This window comes from Bombina bombina, chromosome 4, assembly GCF_027579735.1.
Source record: "Bombina bombina isolate aBomBom1 chromosome 4, aBomBom1.pri, whole genome shotgun sequence".
In the NCBI taxonomy this organism is placed as follows: Eukaryota; Metazoa; Chordata; class Amphibia; order Anura; family Bombinatoridae; genus Bombina; species Bombina bombina.
Genome location: NC_069502.1, coordinates 1,053,874,606 through 1,053,880,605, shown reverse-complemented (window position 1 = coordinate 1,053,880,605; position 6,000 = coordinate 1,053,874,606). Strand labels below are relative to the sequence as shown.

Below are 6,000 nucleotides of genomic sequence, written 5' to 3'. Positions count from 1 at the left end.
GAACTCTTTTCCACGTTCACTTTCCATCCGTGAGATCTGAGAAAGGCCAGGACTATGTCCGTGTGAGCCTTTGCTTGAGTAAGGGACGACGCTTGAATTAGAATGTCGTCCAAGTAAGGTACTACAGCAATGCCCCTTGGTCTTAGCACAGCTAGAAGGGACCCTAGTACCTTTGTGAAAATCCTCGGAGCAGTGGCTAATCCGAAAGGAAGCGCCACGAACTGGTAATGCTTGTCCAGGAATGCGAACCTTAGGAACCGATGATGTTCCTTGTGGATAGGAATATGTAGATACGCATCCTTTAAATCCACCGTGGTCATGAATTGACCTTCCTGGATGGAAGGAAGAATAGTTCGAATGGTTTCCATCTTGAACGATGGAACCTTGAGAAACTTGTTTAAGATCTTGAGATCTAAGATTGGTCTGAACGTTCCCTCTTTTTTGGGAACTATGAACAGATTGGAGTAGAACCCCATCCCTTGTTCTCTTAATGGAACAGGATGAATCACTCCCATTTTTAACAGGTCTTCTACACAATGTAAGAATGCCTGTCTTTTTATGTGGTCTGAAGACAACTGAGACCTGTGGAACCTCCCCCTTGGGGGAAGCCCCTTGAATTCCAGAAGATAACCTTGGGAGACTATTTCTAGTGCCCAAGGATCCAGAACATCTCTTGCCCAAGCCTGAGCGAAGAGAGAGAGTCTGCCCCCCACCAGATCCGGTCCCGGATCGGGGGCCAACATTTCATGCTGTCTTGGTAGCAGTGGCAGGTTTCTTGGCCTGTTTTCCCTTGTTCCAGCCTTGCATTGGTCTCCAAGCTGGCTTGGCTTGAGAAGTATTACCCTCTTGCTTAGAGGACGTAGCACTTTGGGCTGGTCCGTTTCTACGAAAGGGACGAAAATTAGGTTTATTTTTTGTCTTGAAAGGCCGATCCTGAGGAAGGGCGTGGCCCTTACCCCCAGTGATATCAGAGATAATCTCTTTCAAGTCAGGGCCAAACAGCGTTTTCCCCTTGAAAGGAATGTTAAGTAGCTTGTTCTTGGAAGACGCATCAGCCGACCAAGATTTCAACCAAAGAGCTCTGCGCGCCACAATAGCAAACCCAGAATTCTTAGCCGCTAATCTAGCCAATTGCAAAGTGGCGTCTAGGGTAAAAGAATTAGCCAATTTGAGAGCATTGATTCTGTCCATAATCTCCTCATAAGGAGGAGAATCACTATCGACCGCCTTTATCAGCTCATCGAACCAGAAACATGCGGCTGTAGCGACAGGGACAACGCATGAAATTGGTTGTAGAAGGTAACCCTGCTGAACAAACATCTTTTTAAGCAAACCTTCTAATTTTTTATCCATAGGATCTTTGAAAGCACAACTATCCTCTATGGGTATAGTGGTGCGTTTGTTTAAAGTGGAAACCGCTCCCTCGACCTTGGGGACTGTCTGCCATAAGTCCTTTCTGGGGTCGACCATAGGAAACAATTTTTTAAATATGGGGGGAGGGACGAAAGGAATACCGGGCCTTTCCCATTCTTTATTAACAATGTCCGCCACCCGCTTGGGTATAGGAAAAGCTTCTGGGAGCCCCGGCACCTCTAGGAACTTGTCCATTTTACATAGTTTCTCTGGGATGACCAACTTGTCACAATCATCCAGAGTGGATAATACCTCCTTAAGCAGAATGCGGAGATGTTCCAACTTAAATTTAAATGTAATCACATCAGGTTCAGCTTGTTGAGAAATGTTCCCTGAATCAGTAATTTCTCCCTCAGACAAAACCTCCCTGGCCCCATCAGACTGGGTTAGGGGCCCTTCAGAAACATTATTATTAGCGTTGTCATGCTCTTCAGTATCTAAAACAGAGCAGTCGCGCTTACGCTGATAAGTGTTCATTTTGGCTAAAATGTTTTTGACAGAATTGTCCATTACAGCCGTTAATTGTTGCATAGTAAGGAGTATTGGCGCGCTAGATGTACTAGGGGCCTCCTGAGTGGGCAAGACTCGTGTAGACGAAGGAGGGAATGATGCAGTACCATGCTTACTCCCCTCACTTGAGGAATCATCTTGGGCATCATTGTCATTGTCACATAAATCACATTTATTTAAATGAATAGGAATTCTGGCTTCCCCACATTCAGAACACAGTCTATCTGGTAGTTCAGACATGTTAAACAGGCATAAACTTGATAACAAAGTACAAAAAACGTTTTAAAATAAAACCGTTACTGTCACTTTAAATTTTAAACTGAACACACTTTATTACTGCAATTGCGAAAAAACATGAAGGAATTGTTCAAAATTCACCAAATTTTCACCACAGTGTCTTAAAGCCTTAAAAGTATTGCACACCAAATTTGGAAGCTTTAACCCTTAAAATAACGGAACCGGAGCCGTTTTTAACTTTAACCCCTTTACAGTCCCTGGTATCTGCTTTGCTGAGACCCAACCAAGCCCAAAGGGGAATACGATACCAAATGACGCCTTCAGAAAGTCTTTTCTAAGTATCAGAGCTCCTCTCACATGCGACTGCATGCCATGCCTCTCAAAAACAAGTGCGCAACACCGGCGCGAAAATGAGACTCTGCCTATGCTTTGGGAAAGCCCCTAAAGAATAAGGTGTCTAAAACAGTGCCTGCCGATATTATTATATCAAAATACCCAAATAAAATGATTCCTCAAGGCTAAATATGTGTTAATAATGAATCGATTTAGCCCAGAAAAAGTCTACAGTCTTAATAAGCCCATGTGAAGCCCTTATTTACAATCGTAATAAACATGGCTTACCGGATCCCATAGGGAAAATGACAGCTTCCAGCATTACATCGTCTTGTTAGAATGTGTCATACCTCAAGCAGCAAGAGACTGCACACTGTTCCCCCAACTGAAGTTAATTGCTCTCAACAGTCCTGTGTGGAACAGCCATGGATTTTAGTGACGGTTGCTAAAATCATTTTCCTCATACAAACAGAAATCTTCATCTCTTTTCTGTTTCTGAGTAAATAGTACATACCAGCACTATTTCAAAATAACAAACTCTTGATTGAATAATAAAAACTACAGTTAAACACTAAAAAACTCTAAGCCATCTCCGTGGAGATGTTGCCTGTACAACGGCAAAGAGAATGACTGGGGTAGGCGGAGCCTAGGAGGGATCATGTGACCAGCTTTGCTGGGCTCTTTGCCATTTCCTGTTGGGGAAGAGAATATCCCACAAGTAAGGATGACGCCGTGGACCGGACACACCTATGTTGGAGAAACATGATTTTCATGCAGGACAATGCTCCATCACACGCGTCCAAGTACTCCACAGCGTAGCTGGCAAGAAAGGGTATAAAAGAAGAAAATCTAATGATATGGCCTCCTTGTTCACCTGATCTGAACCCCATTGAGAACCTGTGGTCCATCATCAAATGTGAGATTTACAAGGAGGGAAAACAGTACACCTCTCTGAACAGTGTCTGGGAGGCTGTGGTTGCTGCTGCACGCAATGTTGATGGTGAACAGATCAAAACACTGACAGAATCCATGGATGGCAGGCTTTTGAGTGTCCTTGCAAAGAAAGGTGGCTATATTGGTCACTGATTTGTTTTTGAATGTCAGAAATGTATATTTGTGAATGTTGAGATGTTATATTGGTTTCACTGGTAAAAATAAATAATTGAAATGGGTATATATTTGTTTTTTATTAAGTTGCCTAATAATTATGCACAGTAATAGTCACCTGCACACACAGATATCCCCCTAAAATAGCTAAAACTAAAAACAAACTAAAAACTACTTCCAAAACTATTCAGCTTTGATATTAATGAGTTTTTTGGGTTCATTGAGAACATGGTTGTTTAATAATAAAATTAATCCTCAAAAATACAACTTGCCTAATAATTCTGCACTCCCTGTGTGTATGTGTGTTTGTGTGTATATATATATATGTGTTTGTATGTATATGTGTGTATATATATATATATATATATATATATATATATATATATATATATATATATATATATATATATATATATATATATATATATATATACACATATATACACACATATATACATACATATACACACACACACATACAAACTGTATTAGGCTACAATGTGTGATTTTGTAAAAATTTTGGGATGGTGGTGTGCCGCGGGATTTTTTTAATGTAAAAAATGTGTGCCACGGTAAGAAAAAGGTTGAAAATCACTGATGTATACTACAATCATTCTATGCATAAGTCAGGTGAAGTCCATTGAGCAAACTGGTAAACTCTCTTTTCTCGACTTGTGAGCCTTACATTTTCTTCTTCTAAAAACACATAATTACATGCTTTAGATTGCATTCTATATGATCTCTGCTTTGCAGCTGGAGCTGTAATGACTACTAAATAAAGCACACACAATGCTGAAATGGGAAAAAAACAGCCACTTTACAAACCACAAGGGGTATCTCTTAAAGTGATGGTCCATTTTGATGAATTAGTGCCTGGTTTTTAATGAACCTTTTAAAAACAAGGGCACTTTAATTCATCAAATTTGACATTTCACTGTTTTCTTCAAAAGCTTACCTTTTAATCCTGAATGCCGCTCCAGCGATTCCCCCGGCCGTCGGAAGCCTCTGCAGACGTCAGAAATGACGAATCAGGCTTCCTCCAATCACAGTGCCCCCCCCGGGAATCTTGGACTGATGCAACGCTGTGATTGAAGGAAGCCGGATTCGTCATTTTGGACCCGCGAAGACTGCTTGCGACGGGCGGAGGAAGTGCTGGAGCTGCTGCAAGGATTAAAAGGTAAGTTTTTGAAGAAAACCATGAAATGTCAATTTTGATGAATTAAAGTGCCCTTGTTTTTAATAGGATTATTAAAAACCGGGCACTAATGCATCAAAATGGACCTTCACGTTAAATCTATTTTAAACTATGACTGTAGACCACCATAAATTTAATTTCAGAATAAAGGTGTAGCCATCTATGATGCTCGTTAAGGCAAAAGTTAAAAAAGGACACAAAACCCATTTTTTGTTTCATTTGTGACTCAGAAGTAAATTGGAAAGTTATTAAATTATACTCTTATTATCAAATAGTCTTCATTCTCTTGATATCCTTTGTTAAAGGAGAAGCAATGCACTTACTGGGAGCTAGCTGAACACCTAGTGAGCCAAATACAAAAAGCATATATGTGCAGTGCAGCCACCAATCACCAGCTAGCTCCCAGCTGTTATTTGCAGTTCAAGAGGCTAGCTAGCTATAAAGGGCTGTGCGAAATGGGAGGGAAAATAATCACAATTTGTTTAAATGAAATACTGCGATTTTATTAAAATACATTTTTCAACATTTTAATTTTTTATACATATATTTTTTTAAACATTCAAAATGTATTTAACTGTTAAAAACAGCAGCTTGTTCCCCTTGCAGTTTGCACTGCAGAGTGAATAGGCCAGAGAACAGTGCACTGCTAGTCCGCCACCTTCTTTAAAGGGACAGTACACCGTAAAATTGTTTTTCAATTAATGTATTTTCATTGACTTGTTATACCAGCTGCAGAGTATAAAATGTTTGAGAATTTGCATTTTCAGGTTTATTTGTGTATATGAATTAGCTGGTTTTGTGCTTTTAAACCACAGCCTATTACAATGGGTTGAGCTTCCAGCTAATATCAGATCTCATAATGTTATCACTTTTATTCACACAGACTTGCTTCCTTATCTTATATCTGTTTGTAAAGCAAACTCAATACTTAAAAAGAACAATGGAAAATTAACATTTTATTACTTAAACTATCCTGCAACCCACTGAGAGTGTGATTTCTTCTGCTGGCTGTGTTTAGATAGTCTGTCAAAAGCATATACTGCAGTACCAATATTTTTAGTATAGGTTGTGATACCATAGGCTAAATCAGCTATTTCATATCCCGAAATAGGGGTAAAGGAGCTACTTGTAAACAATGTAATACACTACAGCAGGTAAAATGGATCATTGGGAACAATTTAAAGGGGAGAATTTTTTTGGGTGAA

General features: G+C 39.9%; 1 protein-coding gene across 1 annotated transcript in view; it reads right to left on the bottom strand.

The window, feature by feature from the left end:
- The window catches only part of RTN4 (reticulon 4), a 179,563-nt gene that overhangs the window by 115,953 nt on the left and 57,610 nt on the right, over nucleotides 1-6,000 (bottom strand). The window lies entirely within an intron of this gene.